This window comes from Pleurodeles waltl, chromosome 8, assembly GCF_031143425.1.
Source record: "Pleurodeles waltl isolate 20211129_DDA chromosome 8, aPleWal1.hap1.20221129, whole genome shotgun sequence".
NCBI lineage: Eukaryota > Metazoa > Chordata > Amphibia > Caudata > Salamandridae > Pleurodeles > Pleurodeles waltl.
Genome location: NC_090447.1, coordinates 1,249,899,592 through 1,249,917,066, shown reverse-complemented (window position 1 = coordinate 1,249,917,066; position 17,475 = coordinate 1,249,899,592). Strand labels below are relative to the sequence as shown.

At 47.5% G+C, this 17,475-nt stretch overlaps 1 protein-coding gene across 3 annotated transcripts in view; it reads left to right on the top strand.

The window, feature by feature from the left end:
* Positions 1-17,475, top strand: part of BRCA2 (BRCA2 DNA repair associated) — a 584,634-nt gene that overhangs the window by 563,641 nt on the left and 3,518 nt on the right. The window lies entirely within an intron of this gene.

The window sequence follows — 17,475 nt, the reverse complement described above, 5'->3', positions numbered from 1 at the left end:
ACTGAGAGAAATGTATCTGAGCGCAAGTGGCCCACCGCAGGTTTCTAGGTCAGATCGCTGCTTATCCTTAAACCTTCCAGGAATACAATTACAGCAAACCTGTTCCAGGGACTGTTTCTCAAACTGTTGACTAGCATGAGAACCACTACTGTGGCTCCCACCTGCCCTCCACTATCCCCAGTGCAGTGGGAATGTGGTCCAACCATCTGCAGCTAGAGCACTTTGACTATTTCTCATGTCTCTATCAGCCTCTAAAGCGGGTGGCCAAACTCATACAAATGCTATAACTCAAATCTGAAGTGGCTTATGCTACATGTGAGCACTATACAAAACACACAAATAACTACATAAAATACAATTATAAAAAAATACTCTTTAAAATGCAGAGGAGTGTCTTAATACAATGAAAGAGGCTAGATACCTTTACAAGATGGCATAAAATCATTAATTTCGGTCAGATTAATTCAAATGAGCACACTACATAAAGATGCAACCATAAAAATCCAGTGAACAATGCTTGAAAATCTTTTATTAGATAAAAGGCGACAGCAGTACTTTTATATCCACATGTCCTGCAAAGTACTACAGATTAATTGTGCAGTTTAACGCATATAATCAGCTGTGAGCCCTGCCCTCGTTGTAGGTGAGGAACCTCTCATTTTATGCATGAGTCAGAAGATGGTAACCATGCAGGCATTCCAGAGTGCATTTGAGATTCAATCACTGCTACTTATTTGGACAATTGATTGACCTGAATGTCAGCTATATGGACAAACACTGGTCGTAGTTGCAGATGAGTGTTAAAGTTGGTTTATGTTTTTTTTCATCCATTGTAGACAAGGCCTTAGTGGAATTTGCAGGGTTTTTCTCTGTGGGATTCCGCAGAGTTAAAAAAAAAAAAAAAGTGAACCGGCACAAACAGGCACATTAGCGCTGGGAGCTAATTCCATGTTGAAAAGTCAGCACAGGGGCCCCGGGGGGTGCAGCTTCTCAAGTTGATTTTACTGCTACTCAAGTCGATTTTCTACTCGAGCAGCAGCTTTCTGACAGCGAACAGTCATGACCGCCTGCATTGGAGAAATCTTGCGGGGTGCCCTCCTAGTGACCAAAAATCACTCTAGGGGACTCCAAATCTCACTGGCCAACTTTCTGTTTTTGAACCGCACACAAGAAATAACTCAGCCACACGTGAAATAACTCCACCACAGTGTGGTTAGCGGAATTTGCGTTGAACTCTGCATCACAAGCTTAACGCAGAGTGGCCAAAATTCCACCGGTGGAGCGGAATATATCACTCACCCCTGTTGTTCTTCCTGTCCAGTACTGCTTGTAGCTTTGCATGGTTATTCAACCTTCATAATTCCTTCCTTCACAGTTTATAGAATGTTCTTTCACTTGAACAACAGGGCCAGGTGTGTATCAAAGACTAAAAGATGATATTCATGTGCATGCAAGACCATAACTAGGCTTTGCCTCACCCTCACCCTTAGCCTCTTATTTATCAGTGTTTATCAATTCTTAAACCTGTTTGGGTCACATTTATGCTTAGAGGCTGAGATTGAAGTATTACAGATATTTTTGAGCACAGCTCTTCCTTTCTATATGCAGGGCTGTTAGAAATGGGGTCTCTAGTTGGCAGTCAGTTTACACCCTGTTAAAGTATGGACCCTTACTTTAGTCAGGGTAAGGGAGTCACATTCCTAAGATAACCCCTGCTCACCCCGTTGCTAGCTTGGCACGAGCAGTCAGGCTTACCTCAGAGGTAATGTGTTAACTATTTCTAACCACACAGAGTTACAGAGTGAAAACACCACAAAAGTACTCCACACCCGTTTAGAAACATAGCCAATATTTCTCTAAGTAAACAAGACAAAAAAGACAAAAATCCATCATACGCAGGCAAAAATATGAATTTTTAAAGGTTAAATCACAATAAAGCTCTTAGAAACACAGTAGCTCCAACTGTGGGACTATCACGACCTCATTGACTGAGTCGTTCCCAACAATCCGACGCCACTCGCAAGGGAGTGGGGTGCTGGTCATGGAGTCACACGGAACCCAGGTATGGTACGTTTGAAAACGATGAAACAAAGATGTTGCAAGGAGTCGGGGTGGTGAGGCGTCGCTAGAGCCGGTGTGTCATTGGTTCCTTACTGCTACCGGGGAGGTGAGTCATTGGTTCCTTACTGCAAGACAGGCGAGGTGAGATGTCAGTTCCTTACGGTTGCAGGGGAGGTGATGCAGCGTCAGTGGCGAGGTGTCGGTTCCTTATGATCCAGTTGGGGTCAAGGAATCTCGCGGGTCAAGACGCGATGGGGCGACCTCTCGGTTGCGGTCACACCAAGGGGCCAAAGGTACAGCGGTGGAGTCAGTTGTCACGGATGTCGGTGACACGACACTCGGGACTCACGATGTCGTGGGACTTCAGAGGCGCTGTAGTGGAGTCAGGCCACCGGGGTCAGTCCCATTCGTTGCAGTCTAAGGGGGTCCACAGCTTCAGTGCAGGTGGAGTCAGGCAACGGTGCGCCGGGCATGGAGTCGTCCAGAGTCGATGTGCCTGGTTCTTCTTGTTTTTAGACCAGCTTTCACTCCCAAGGGCTTAAGAACTGAAATAGGCACCACCTGGCAAGTCAGAGTCCTCAGCACGAGAATCCAGAGGCTGGTAGGTGATGTCTTTGCTGTCCCTGAGATCTCTTACCAGGAGCCAACCTCAGTCCAAGCCCTTGGAGAAAATGTACAAGCAGGATACACAGCAAAGTCCAGAATTTGTCCTCTCCAGAGCAGAAGCAGCAACTGCAGGCCAACCCAGCAAAGCACACACAGCAAAGGAGCAGTACTCATCCTCACAACTCTTTGGCTCTTCTCCTTGGAAGAGGTTCCTCTTGATCGGGAACTGTTCTAAAGTTGTGGGGCCAGCAGGCCATTACTTATACTCATTTCTGCCTTTGAAGTAGGCAAGCTTCAAAGGAAAGTCTTTAGAGTGCACAAGACCCTGCCTCTCCCTATTCTGTCCCCAGACACACTCTAGGGGGTAGGAAATTGTATTGTGGGAGGGTAGGAACAGCCCTATTCAGGTGCAAGTGAAGTGTCAGCTTCTGCCACCACTCTAGCCCAGGAAGACCTATCAGGATATGCAGGACACACCTCAGCAGCTCCCTTTGTGACTGTCTAGAGTGAATTCACAAACAGCCCAACTGTCACTCTGACCCAGACGTGTATTCAGCAGCCAGGCATAGGCACAGAATTGTTAAGCAAGAAAATGCCCACCTTCAAACAGTGCCATTTTCAAACTTACCTTCTAAAAACCAACTCTACCAAAAGATGTATTTTTAAATTGTGAGTTCAGAGACCCCAAACTCCTAATCTATACCTGCTCCCAACGTGAAATTACACTTGAAAGGTATTTAAAGGCAATCCCCATGTTAACCTTTGGGAGAGATAAGCCTTGCAATAGTGAAAAATGAATTTGGCAGTATTTCACTATCAGGACGTGTAACACACACCAGTACATATCCTAACTTTTAAGTACACTGCACCCTTCCCATGGAGATACCAGAGGCCTACCTTAGGGATGCCTTACATGTACTAAAAGGGAAGGTTTAGGCCTGGCAAGTGGGTGCACTTGCCAGGTCGACATGGCAGTTTAAAACTGCACACAAAGACACTGCAATGGCAAGTCTGAGACATTTTTACAGGGCTACTCTTGGAGGTGGCACAATCAGTGCTGCAAGCCCACTAGTAGAATTTGCTTTACAGGCCCTGGGCGCACACAGTGCACTATACTAGGGACTTCATGAATAACCAATCATAATCACAATTTACAGTGTGGGCCCTTGAAGTTTAGCACTGGTCAGCAGTGGCAAAGTGCCCAGGGTACAAAAAACAGCAAAAACAAAATCCAGCACACAGTCCAGAATACAATATGCCAGGTCTAACAAGGGTCTAGTCTTTAGGTATTTAATAGTGACCTGCTTCATTTGCAGCTCCTCAGAAAGCACTCCTATAAATATTTTTCTGAGATCCAGTTCAAAGATGTCTATGAACCAGAAGTAGGCCTTTACTTGAAAATGTTCTCATCCAGCTCTAATTTTTAATAGGTTGAGAAGCAATCCAGGAGCTGCAGGTAATCCACTTCCATGCACACATATCTGCAGAGGTCATCCACAAGGTGCTGTTGCTTTATTTCAGGGTGACCCTGAAATGCTGAGACCTATTTCAATAGTTTTTCTTGCATACCCATTCCAATTGATAATTGCACACATCAATGCTACACATTAGCTAGTACTTCTTTACAGTCCCAAAGTGTGAGCATCTTCTTGAACCTCAGTGGCCACCAGAATAATGGAGAAACAGGAAAAACTGTTGATGTCACTTCCATGGCACTGAGAACTGATAAAGGGCACATCCTTTCCTCGACCTCAGACATAATAAAGGCATTACAGTTCCAAAGACAAGTTTCCACAGAAAGAGGCTTCCTGTAAGATTTGATGCCTTTTCCCCATTCCATATAGGAAAAGCTTATTCTCTTTAGAAAAAAAATATTTTTATTGAAGAAAAAAAAAATGCTCAGCTTAATATTTCGACTGGCAATACAAGGAGAGAAGCTTAGCATATTTATGTTATCCATTAATACCAAATTGTCATTTATAGCATTCATTTGAGCCACATTTAATGCTTCGTACTATTCAGAATACACTCCCGATTTTTCCTGGAGGCCTACCCCTTTCCCTCCATGGCACTCCTTTATTATCCCCTGGATACCTCCCATTTGCTCCATACGTTTTCCCCATTTTCTCTGACATCCTTGACTCTGATAAATCACCTTTTTAAGTTGTTTATACCAATCCAAGTCTGCTTCCCAGTCCCCCACCCTTGGGGAGATCATCTACTCCCCAGGCTCTCATTATATTTCTTTTGTCCACTCTAGCATCAACCAAATCTTTTGATATTTGGACCAAGTCTTCCCTTATCGCACACAGAATATGATGCCTCCAAAGGCCCAGCCAAACCCATGACTCTAGCCATGACCTGAACCACTCCCCTTCCAATATTGTTGTATTTTGGGGCAGGCCCATAGTATGTGAAAGAAACACCCTACTGCACCACATTTCCTGGCGCACGAGTCCCATGGCCATCTACCGAGCCAGTGCATAAGTGTTCTATAGTAATAGAATCAGTGCAAACTCCTCAGCTGTATCATACGGAAGTGGGTCCCAATAGGTATTTCTCTAGGACTCTGGAGTGCTTACACCCAATCATCACCTAATCTGCCTTCCTCAGGGAACCCATGGGGTCTGGTGAGTTGTTTATTAGCTTCCTATAGGTTAGGGAGGTGGCTTTTTCTATCATGGGATCTAGCAGTAGCCGGTCCTCTAATGGCATGTACTCTGGCAGCTGGTCCCCTTCCAGAATATGTTGCACTAAGCGTACCCTAACTGTAGGTACCAAAACGTTTCATACTCTACCATCTGATACTCTTCCTGCATGTCCTCGAATCTAATCATGACCTGACCTCTCCAGATGTCTCCAAGATAGACTATCCCCAGAAGCTTCCATCTGCGGAATCCCTTCAAGTTCCCGACCTCCTGCAGCAAATCGCTGTCCCGCAATGGTGTTCTTTCAGTAAGTCTACCCTCCCACCCAAAAATCTGGTGGCATCGGCAGCCTTCTTACCTGCCCCTTTCTGTATAGTACTGAGAGGTATCCTCGGTCTCCCATTGCCTGGTGATCAACCCATTATGCAGGTTTGTCTCTATCTGAGACAACCCAATCATTGATTGTAATTGATTGGGCTGTCCAATAATATTTCCGTATGTCCGGGGCTGCGAGGCTGCCTTCAAATATCCCCCTCGGTAGTTTACTGAATGCTATTCTCGAACTACCTCCATCTCATAGTAGTTTACACAGTTCACTGTTGACCTTCTGGAAGAAGTCTAAAGGTACCGTATAAGGGGTGTTCTGCAGGGTATATAGCAAACATGGGAGGGCCATCATCTTAAAGAGCACAGCCATACCCATCAGGGATGCTGGGAGCCTTCTCCAGTGGGCTACCTCATTCTGCAGGCACTTCAGCTGGAGAAGTAAATCCTTGGCTAAGAATTCATTGATGTTTCGCATTATGTGGATACCCAGATATGTGAAACCGGTTATGACTGCCAGGGTGGTGCACCTGGTCGACAGGGTGAGGATGTCCCCATTAAGGGGAAAGATTAGGGATTTATCCCATTTGATTTGATTGAATATCTAGAATAACTGCTAAAAGATCTGGAATATGTGCAACAATCTGTCAAACGTAACGTGGGGTTGCATTGCGTAACCAGTACATTGTCGACATATAGGGATATTAGTTCTTCCCAGTCTCCCTCTCCTCTAATGACCTTATGAGTGGATCTTGGTTGATCCAAGCCACCAGGGGCTCCAGTGCCAACGCCTGTATCATCTGGGACAGTGGACAGCCCTGTCTCGTGCTCTTGTGCAGGGTAAATGGGTGGGAAAATATGCCATTAACCCGCATTCTTGCCATTGGGCTTTGATAAAGGAGTTTGATCCAAGCACAGAACTTCGGACAAAACCTAGTTCAGACAGGGCAGCAAATAGATAGGTCCACTCAATACTGTTGAATGCCATTTGAGCATCCAATGAGATGAGTACGGCGTGTTGCTGCCGCTGGCCCACTGTCATGTGGAGCACTCCATAGAGGGGCCACAGATTTAGTTGAGATCTTATAAACCTTGATTGGTCAGGATGGATTACCGAGGTACTCACTTTCTTTAGTCTGTTTGCCAAGGCCTTCACCAGCACCTTGGCTTCTAGATTCAGAAGCAATATTGGCCTATACAAACTACAATCCTCAGGAGGTTTGCCCTTTTTTGGAAGAAACACAATGATTGCCAGCCGTTGATATACCGGCAGGCTACCCTCCTTCCTGGCCACCTGGAACATATTTAACATTGGCTTTGCAACACTGCCCGCCATGGCTTTGTGCAGTCAGCTGGCAGGCCTGTAGCCTTTCTGACTAGTTGTTATGAAGTGTTTCTTATGGGAGGCTTTCTGGCTCCATAGATCTTTTTAATGTGTCCTAAGCTTGGATGTGGGAGTTCAAAAGTAGAGCATAAGATCTGAGGTGCTAAACTCCAAATGTATTCAGATCTCATAGCCCAATCTTTTGGAGACACGGTCATTGTATTTGGAGAAAATACTACAGTGCTTATATCCTCTTTAAATTAATTTCCCGTTTCAGGATCTTAAAGTAAAGAATTTACCTTTTCATCCACAGTTCTCTTTTGGCTGGTTCCTTTAGCCTAATATTGGTACTTTGTGCCTCTGTTATTGAGGCTTCTGAGTTCAAGTACAATCCCAATGCCATCTACTTTCAACAGTAGATACAAATATAATAAACTTTAATGACAGAATTATGACTTATCAAAATCTTGGTCCTGACTACCCAAATAGCAACACCAAAACTCAGATACATTTAAAGAACAATTGATTAAAGGGGCATTAGCTTCAAACCCGCCATTGCAGTTGTGCAAGGAGTTTGAAGCTTTATGTATCAATTCAAGAGCTTTTTTCTTTCCTGTTAATCACCCCGCCAACCCCAAAGATGACATGCTGTGTAGCAGGTGGAGAAAAAATAAGTATTTCTCCCCATCCTTCTGCCCAATATATTTGCATGATATACTAGCCAGATGTTAAATGTAGTTATAAGACACTCCTGCTGGAGGAATGGCCTGGAGTATTTACAATAGGACCCTAGTCTGAACAAGTCATTGCCACTTACAATGGAGACTCTGGACTAAATACTGCATTTCTATGATATTTTGAAAAGTGTTATCTACCCTTTAATAAATCAAATCCCTTGCAGCTGAAAAAACAGACTGAGATGGCAAGGTCACTTGAAATCACAGACCACAAACCAATAATTAAAATCCTGCCTGTGCAGCTTGGCTTCACAGAATTCATCTATCTGCTGCGATGTCACCAAAGGGCCTAGAAATGTAGGCTTTTTCTGGACGATGGCTCTAATCAGTACCAAAGGTAAAAGAGTTCAGGAGCGAAACGGAGAGGTACGTTGACACCTCTGCATCTTCTCTGAAGTTCGAGAGTGGCAGGAAGGGTTTGTGACTTCTTATGTTTGTTTTAGACTTAACCTATAACTTTGATGCTGATCTACAGCAGGAATGACTTTGGGAGCAGGAATCAGACCTCCTTTTCAATTTTAACAGGTCACAGCATGGTGTATTTTTATGATCTTTGGTAACGTAAAGCTTCATCTCACAGTCCCGTATGACCTTCAGGTTCATCTGAGAGCATTCGCTACAGGCCCTGGAGTCGTATTCTGAACCCAAGCACCACAGGCAGACCTGATGGGGTATCTGTCACAGAGATCATTTTGTGACAATTACTACAGGGCTTTTCTAAATTTTGAGAGAAATTTGTCCTAACAAAGTCAAGAGAGTAGCTCTGGATCCGTGTCTGGTAGCATGGAAAGAGAGAAACTGATGTCAGCACACATGAGTGGTACTTACATGCGGCTCAGCATGTCACTTTCAAAGCGGAACATACGTGATGCAGAGCTGTTTGAAGTGCTGCATAAATACTTTACACATTTCCTCTAAATTAATCCTGACTGCCTTTGTGGCAGACTACTATGGGTTAAAACATAGGTTAATTTGGGGATGCTTGTGTTTAGCCCTAAGAATGGTGGTTCCTGCGTGAGTGGTGTCCAGTAACCCAATTTCCTACAGTAATGTTCAGCTGTGGGATTTGGTACTTGAGTTTGTGTGCCATACGGTGTTTTTATGTAACAATAAAATCTGAGATTTTATACTATTTCGAGTTTGTTTTTCATTTTCCTTGATTGGGTCTTTTGCTTTTCCCAAGTTCCCCCTCATTCTACCTGACTGTGCCTGTGGCTACCCCTGCAAGGATGGAGTATGTGCTTTCCAACCTGGATAACTACACTGTGGTTGGACTCGGAGTTCTGCAAGAAGAGGGTACTTCCAGCCAAGAGGAACACCAGGATGCTGGAGCTCCAGAAGCCTCTAGGGGTCTGGGTGAAAGTTCATTAATCACTGGCCGCAGCAGTGGAACAGAAGGGGGAAGATGATGTGGAGGAGCAAGAGGAGGACCAGGGTGCAAGTCCTGAAGTGCAGCACACAGGAGAGTTGGATAACTTGTCCACTGAATAGCATTGTGTCCTATCAAGGCCTGTCCCCAGCGGAGCTGGCGAACAGGAAGCCTGAAAGGGAGTTTAGGCTGCAGGTAGCCAAAGTCAAGATGTAGGAGAATAAACTGGCCATGGAGACTGAGCAAAAGAAGGCCGAGAGAACCTTGGCAAGGGAGAAACTGGCTATGGAAGAAAGGAGAATGGTCCATGAGCTAAGTCTCAGAGAGCTGGACATCAGGGCCTGGCAGGCAGTCATGCAGCGATACCACAGTGTCCAATGGAGATAAAAAAGGTCCACATTCCTGAAGACCTGGTGCCTAGCTATGTGATGGAGTGATATCAACAGGTGGTTTTCAGCCTGTGAGTTAACCGTATCCTTTAATTCGCACCTGTGCAGAAGAAGAATAGGTTCCAGGATTATAAATTCTCAGCCCCAAGTTCACTCCCAAGTGCTATGAGTGCCATCACATCGGGCACTTCAAGGGTGATGCTAAGCCCCCACAGTGTGCAGAGTTAGCGTAGTCCTTGGGAAGGGGATTGTTCCAGTTAGTAAAGGGAGGAATTGCAGAGGTTAGCTTAGTGTCACTGGATGACAGAGTGATGGTGACAAGGGCCAACATGTCCAGCAACACTAAAGGTTACAGGCAGTGGGTCGCTGTCAATGGGCAGCAGGCGAAGGCACCGAGAGACACAGGAGTCAGAATGACAAGTGTCCTCAGAGCAGGTAGTCCCTAATGTATTCCACCAGGTTATAGTAGCTGACAGCCATGACAGTCAATAGCTGGGGTCTCTCAGGTTCTTTGAAGGTATTTGTTAATCCATCCATGCCTCTGGATGGTCTGCTCAGTATTGACATGAAGCACACCATCTGGAAAGAAGTAGAGCACCAGTCCCACAAAGAGATGTTGGAGTTTCCTGAATGGGTGTGGCAGACCACATGGTCCATGGCAGCCTGAGAGGGGTAGTCAGGAGGACCTGAACCTCAAAAAATGGTCAAGGTACCTGCAAAAAAGATGAAGGACAAGGGGTGCTGGAAACCTGCTCTTAAAACGTCCATGGTCCGGAGGAGGCTGACCTTGAGGGCAACGCCCCAGACTCTGCAGGGGAGAACTGGGCCGTCCTGAGAAACCTACCTAACCTGGTCAGTTGGCAGAAGGAAGGAGGTCCCACCAGTGAGTAGTTCTACAGAGCATGGAAGAAGTACTCTGCTCTACATGGTCTATGGCGCCAGGCTGAGGCCCATGTAGCTGGCCACACCTCTGGTGATTTACTGGGAAAATGGTCTCCTGTACAGCAAGCCTAAGGTTCTTGAGCCTGGTGCAACCCCTAAGTTGGTTCTCTTCCCCCCCCTTTCCATGTTACAGGACCTTCCTACTTGAGCTGGCTCACAATGTTGGCAGGTCATCTAGGGGGGCAGGAGACTTTCGGCAGGCTTGTCACCAGTTTTTATTGCCATAAGATGAAGGTGACCTCAGATGCATTCTGCAGGTCATGTTGCACCTGCCAGGCCAGTGGGAAGTCAGGAAAGAAGTGCAAGCCTTCCCTGGTTTCCCTCCCAGTCGAAAGAGTGGGCATCAATATTGTTGGGCTTCTGGACCCCAAAACAGCCTTAGGCAACAGGTTCATCCTGGTCTTGGAGGTCAATGCCACCCAGTACTCAGAGGCTGTACCTCTGAAAATAGTGGCTTTGCCCGCAGTGGCCATGCCATTGATGGGGATCATTACCTGTGTGGGGACTGAGGTACCAACTTCATGTCCGCGTACATGAAGTCCATGTGGTTCTCCAGACCCTATCATCCCTAGACCAATGTGCTTGTTGAAAGATTGAATAAGATCCTCAAAGGCATGATCCTGGGCCTTTCAGAGCCCTTGGGCAAAAGTGGGACATCATCTTGCCATGCCTACATGCCTTATTTGCTTACAGGGAGGTACCGCAGAAAGGAGTTGGATTTCCCTCTGAACTTCTGTATGGTCATCCTGACAGAGGGCCTCACTTCCTCTAGTGAAGTATTGTTAGGAGCAAGCTTCCAAGAAAGCCCTTCAGGAAGTGATCAGTTACATGCTTGCCATCCGCACCTAGATGAAGCACTTCTGGAAGAAGGCAAAGGAGAATGTGGAAGCAAACCAGGAGGCCATGAAGCTCTAGTATGACCAGAATGCCACAATGGTCAAGTTTCAGCCTGGCCACAAAGTGTGGGTGATGGAGCCTGTGGAGACCCAGCTCTGCAGGGCCTATGGTCCGCAGTGAGGTGAAGGAGCACAAGGGAAACGTCATCCACCTAGTGGACCTTTGCTGGTCCTGTATGTCATACACTACAAACCCCACTTTGAGAGGTCTGAGGTTGCCATGCTTCTGGTGATGGATGATGGAGTAGAGGGGGAGAGTGAACCTCTCATTGATGACCTTTGTTCCAAACAGCAGGATGAGTCAGTGAAGGTTTTTACCCCCAACCCTGGCCCTAGAGCAACTGAGGGACTGTCAATTGTTGGGGCAGTTCAGCTCTCGCTTTTCCTTAACCTCAGGGCTCACTAAATGGTATATACATGATATTGACATTCATTGGGGACAGTATGCCTGTGAATAATAAAATCTACAGATTATCTGATAAGGTTTGAGCCAGCATAAAGGGGGAAGTGTTCAGAATGCTGGAACTGGGGGTAATCAAGCAGCCCTTGGTCCAGCCCATTGATGGTGGTCCCCAAGGCTACCCCTTCCGGTACCACCTCTGAACTCCTGTTCTGCGTGAATTACCAGGGCTCAATACAGTTACAAAGGCTGATGATGAGCTCATTGAACGATTCAGAGCTGCCAAATTCCTCCGCAGGTTTGACTTAACCTCTGTGGTGTGCTGGCAGATTGCCTTGACTGAGGGGGTCAAAGAGAGGTCTGCATGCTGTACCCCAGAGGGCCACTTCCAGTTCCGAGTGATGCTGTTCGGGTTTAAGAAGGCCCCTACCACCTTCCAGAGATTGGACAATCGAGTCCTGGCTGGGATGGAGAACTTCAGTGCCACCTATCTAAACAACATTGCCATATATAGTTTCAGCTGGGAGGACCACACGTGCCACCTCAGGGAAGTAACTATGAAGGCCAGTAAGTGCCAGATAGGACAGTATTTTGTGGTCTACCTAGGTCACCAGGTTAAAGAGAGCAAGGTACAGGCCCGCCAGGCCAAAATTCAAACCAGTCTGACTTGGACCTCCCTCCCCAACACCCCAGACCCAGATCAAGGTGAGGGCCTTACTGTGTTTCACTGGGTACTACAAGAGATTTGTCAAGGGGTATGTCCCCATTGTTGCTCCCATGACAGAGATGACTTCTAAAAAGCAGCCAGACAGGTGATCTGGAAGAAGACATGCCAGAATCTTTTGACACCCTTAAGAAGGTCATGTGCATGGCACCCATGATCAAGGCCCAATTTCCCCCAGGAGTTTATTGTGCAGACAGATGTCTCAGAGCATGGCATAGAGGCCATGCTGTCACAGCTAAACGAAGAGGTCCTAGATCAAACAGTAGCCTTCATCAGCAGGAGTTTACTTCCCAGAGAACAGACGTGGAGTGCGAAAGAAAGGGAAGCTGCCCTCTGACAACCTATCAGCATCTGTCACGTTGCCCTTATTGCAAAGAAAAGGTCAAACTTTCCACACTTTTTTTGGGCCAGAGTCAGTCAGTGATAAGTATGATGGAGGGAATTAGTAATATACGAGTGACAGTTGGTGTAAGGATTAAAAGGTACTAGTAGTCTGGACATTTCTCCAGACTACGGATTGGTCTTTGTCCCCGGCCCTGCTACTGAAGATACTACTTCCGTCACGGTGGTAATGCGTAATAAACTGTATTGCACAAAACATAATTGGACCAAACATTACATGCCAGAAATACCCTGCTACCTTAGCAGTTGTCAGAACGTTACACAGGTTACTAATGCTCTGCAAGAATAAGAAGTTGTCACATTAGAACACGTAAGTACTTAGGATTCTGCAACATAAGCAGTATTCAGGAATCACAGTAAAGAAATATATGTACTTGTCATAAACATATCATAAATACCCATAAAAGGAACATCGGAGAACATATGGCGTCATAAAAACATATATCTGCAAGTCACGCCCATAAAAGGAACATCAGCACACTAGTGTAACATCATAAAAGTAGGCAGGTACATATAAACCAATAATGTCCATCCCAGGACCATTTTATGGAGTACCTCTTTTATGATGAGTGGGCACTCCTAGTGCCAAGAAGATAAACGTGGGGACCCCTGGCGCTCCTGTGCGCGAAGCGGGGGCCACCTGTTGCTCCTGTGGGACAGGGGCTGTCTGCACCCTCTCTAGTATTTTATAACGCCCCCTCCCCCTCCCCCCCACCCCAGGCCTTCACTGGCCCTTCAATGTGGGGGTGGGGGGGCCAAGGCAGCCCGAACAAAGCACCAAGGGCCACAGTGGGGGGCTGAAACAGGGGACCTGCGGTGCGGGGGGCTTCCGTCGAGGCTTCCACCCCGCCCACGATCTCCAACAAAAAAAATTAGGGTTTAAAGGGGGCAGGGGGAGCCTCCAATGAGGCTTCCTTTCCCCCTGCCTGTGCACAGCACCACAGGGGCTCTGGTGGGGTTGGGAGCCTTAGACCAGGTGTCCTTCCCCGCCCAACATCTCCTTGCTTCAGATCAACCCGCCCTGGCCGCGGGGGTGCAGGCACTGAGGCAGGTGCCTGCTTGTGCCCCTGGGGGCACGATAGGAGCGTGCTTGGTCATTTTGCTCAATCTATGGTGCCTCAGGGGTCCGAGGTACTGCATGTCACTCGCGCTTGGCAGAGGCAGCCCGCCCGGGCTGTGGCAATGATTCACCCGGCGACGCGCTTTCAATCGCAATTTGCAAGAACCACCAGGGTGCTCACCACTCGCCCTTTCAAAGTGCAGAAACCTGCAAATGAGCCCCACGCTGCGGCGGTGAATCCCTGGCACGGCAATGCACTTAGAAGCGCAGGGGTATAAAGCAAAAGCGCTCCTTCAGGCGCTTTATGAAGAGATATAGCACGTGCTGTGGATGAGTACAGGGGTCAGGGGCCACGGCACCCTGCCCCTGCAGACAAGAAAGAAGGGAAGCACAGGGCTAGCAGGCCCAGCAACAGGCCAGCACAAGGGAAGCTGATGGTGGCAGTTCCTACTAGTGACCAGGCAGGTCACAGGTCAGCAAAACAGCAGCAGTCCAAGGTAGGTCCTAGTGAGTCCATTTTAGCAGCGTCCTCTGTTCAGTTTCAAGTAAGTCTCTGGAGTCCCAAGAATGTCTAAATTGTGGGCAAAATTCCCCTGTACTTATACTCAGTTTACAGTGTGTTTTACAATGAGGAGGAGAAGGGGTTTCAACCAGTTACAACTGGTTCTGGGAGTGCCCCCTTCACTCCTCCAGCACAGGCTCCAAACATCAGTGGGGGGTAAACGACCCTATTGTGTGAGGCCAGGGCACAGCCTTTACAAATGCAGGTGTGCCCCGCATCTCCATTCTCCAGGAAGACCATTCAGTATGTAGATGCACCTCTGTGACACCTCCACTCTTCCTGTGTACAGGCTGTCTGAAAAGTATGCACAAAGCCCAACTGTCACTCTACCCAGACCTGGATTGGAGTCAAGCTGCAAAACACCAGAGTCATAAGCACAAAGAAATGCTCACTTTCGAGAAGTGGCATTTCTGTAATAGTAATAAAAAATACACCTACACCAGTAAGCAGCATTTCTTACCACCATTACAAACATGCCTATGCTACCCCTCATAAATTAGACAATAACCTTTACACATAAGGCAGGACATTTCCAATGCAATCCTACGAGAAGGCAGCACTCACAGCAGTGAGAAACCAAATAGGCAGTTTATCACTACCAGGACAGGCCACATTACTATGCACACCTCCTGCCTCCTACATACATGGCACCCTGCCCATAGGGCTAGCGAAGGCGCACCTTAGAGGTGACTTACATGTAGGAAAACGGGAGTTCTGGGCCTGGCAAGTAGATTTAGGTGCCAGGTCCCTGTGGCAGAAAACTGCACACAGGCCCTGTGCTAGTAGGCCTGAGACAGGTTTGAAAGGCTACTTCAGTGGGTGGCGCAAGCAGCGCTGCAGGCCTCGTAGCATTTAATTTACAGGCCCTGGATATAGGGATACTACTTTACAAGGGACTTGTAGGTAAATTAAACTTGCCAATTAGGTATAAGCCAATCATACCAAGTTTACTAGGGAGAGCACATGCACTTTAGCACTGATTTGAAGTGAAAAAGTGCTCAGTGTCATAACGTCAGCCAACAAGGGTCAGAAAAATAAGGAGGAAAAGGGCAAAAAATGTGGTGAATGGCCCTGTAAAAGGGCCAGGTCCAACAGTGCTGAACGGCAAAACCATGAAGATCAAGACAAATGTCTTGACTGAGGTCTTTCAACCAGGTCAGAAACACAGAAAGCCTCTACTTCCTTTAAATTAGCCCTTAACAGATAGCTTACTAGGGATGTGCACGAGCTGTGCTTGGGGGGTCCTCTGGCTAACTGGAAGGAACAGAGCTACTATTATTTGGTGCAGCACAGCAAAACAACTTGCTGTGTTGTGTCAAATAGCACAATATTTACCCACATATGGCGCACTCCTGCTTTCTCTGTGCAACCAAGTGCAGCCCAGCACTAGCGCAGGCCAACAAAAACAATCATCGGACACATTTTCTGTGTGCTGCAGAATAACGAGGAGAACATATTTCTCCTTGGTATGCCTCTGTTGGGATGGCGTAGCATTTTGCCGCATTCCCAGGTTTGTATTAAAACCCCTCACTGAATTCAGTGATGGATTTAATAATACATGCACTCAGAATGCACCTTAGAGGTGGCCCCTGAAAAGCTACCAACTCCTAGCGTGGGCACTGACTGGACAAAACCAGTTTAGCCACCTCAGGCAGAGTTCTGGCCCCCTGAGGTGAGAGCCAACGCTCTCGATGGCTCAGAACAAAGGCCTGTTCTGGGCAGAGGTGTGACCTCCTCTCCCAGATATGTTAGATATTCCAGGACGGGGAGCTTCAAAGGCCTTGCCGCCTTTGCAATGCGACCTAGGCCTCTCCAAATGGTGGAGCAGGCCGACCCCCCCCCCCCCCAGTTCCTCACCCCACTTTTAGTGGCAGGACTAGCAGGCAAAATAGTTAAATTAGAAGGAGTGCCCACTTCATGCCCGTCACACCCCTAAGATGGACAAGCTGAAGTGGACACTACCTTTCAAATTCCTCCATCTTGTGTGGAAGGCATTAGGCCAGTGGGGTTAGGGGCATGCCTATTCCCAAAGGAACTGTTCATAGGAAGGGTGTAGTCAGCCTTAAGGTGAGTTGCACATTGGCTACCACCTGACACTCCCTGTAACACCCCTAAATTCAGTATTTAGGTGGCACCGCTGGACCCTACAACTCAGATTCCTGTTGACCTAAGAAGAGATGGACACCACTGAAGTCACACCAGCAGAGAAGATTGAAGACACCAACTGACTTAGCCCCAGCCCTACCTGTCTGTCTGCAGTCCTTGAAGAACTTGCACTAGATGACTTGTCCTGCAGCACAGTGACCTCCAAAGCCTTGGGAGGACTGCCTGCCTTTGATAAAGACCAAGAACTCCTGTGGACAGCGGGCCTGTCCAAAAGAAAGTAACTCCAGAGAAGAAGTCTGCCTGAGGAACTGCCTCTGGATCCACCTCTGCATCAGAAGCCCGAGGCTATGTGGCCCACCGATCCTGTAAAGGTTCCCCAGCGCTTCTGAACAGAGTCCATCATGGGCTGACTCCTACCGGACTCCACAACGATGCCTGCAGCTTCAATCCGAGGACTCCTCCTGACCGGGACCTGCCCAGTAAACATTTTCAGACACCAAAAGACACCCCTGCACCCAGAGCCCCTGGGCCTAGGGGAGCTGGACTGTCAGTGTCCCTATTACCCCTGGCATCTCTGCTTACCTGGGCAGCTGTGGGTTGCCCTCACCCAGCCTCCTGGACAGAGCCTGCTGCCTGTTTCTGAAACTGAACTCCTGGATTGGATAACATTGGGTGCCCGACACTGTTTTGGTACTCTGCACCTGGCCTCCCCTGTGCCGCTGAGGGTGTAAGTTTGGTGCTACCTTGTGTGCCCCCCCCTACTTACCTCTACTTCAGGAGATGTACCCCTGACCCTGTTTACTCACTTGTGAGTAGCTCTTCATCAGTCACGAATTCAACCTCTGCACCCGACTGCCCCTGTGCCGCTGGGGGTGCACTCTTGGTGCTGATTTGAGCCTTGCCTGGTGTGGACCTAAGACCTCGA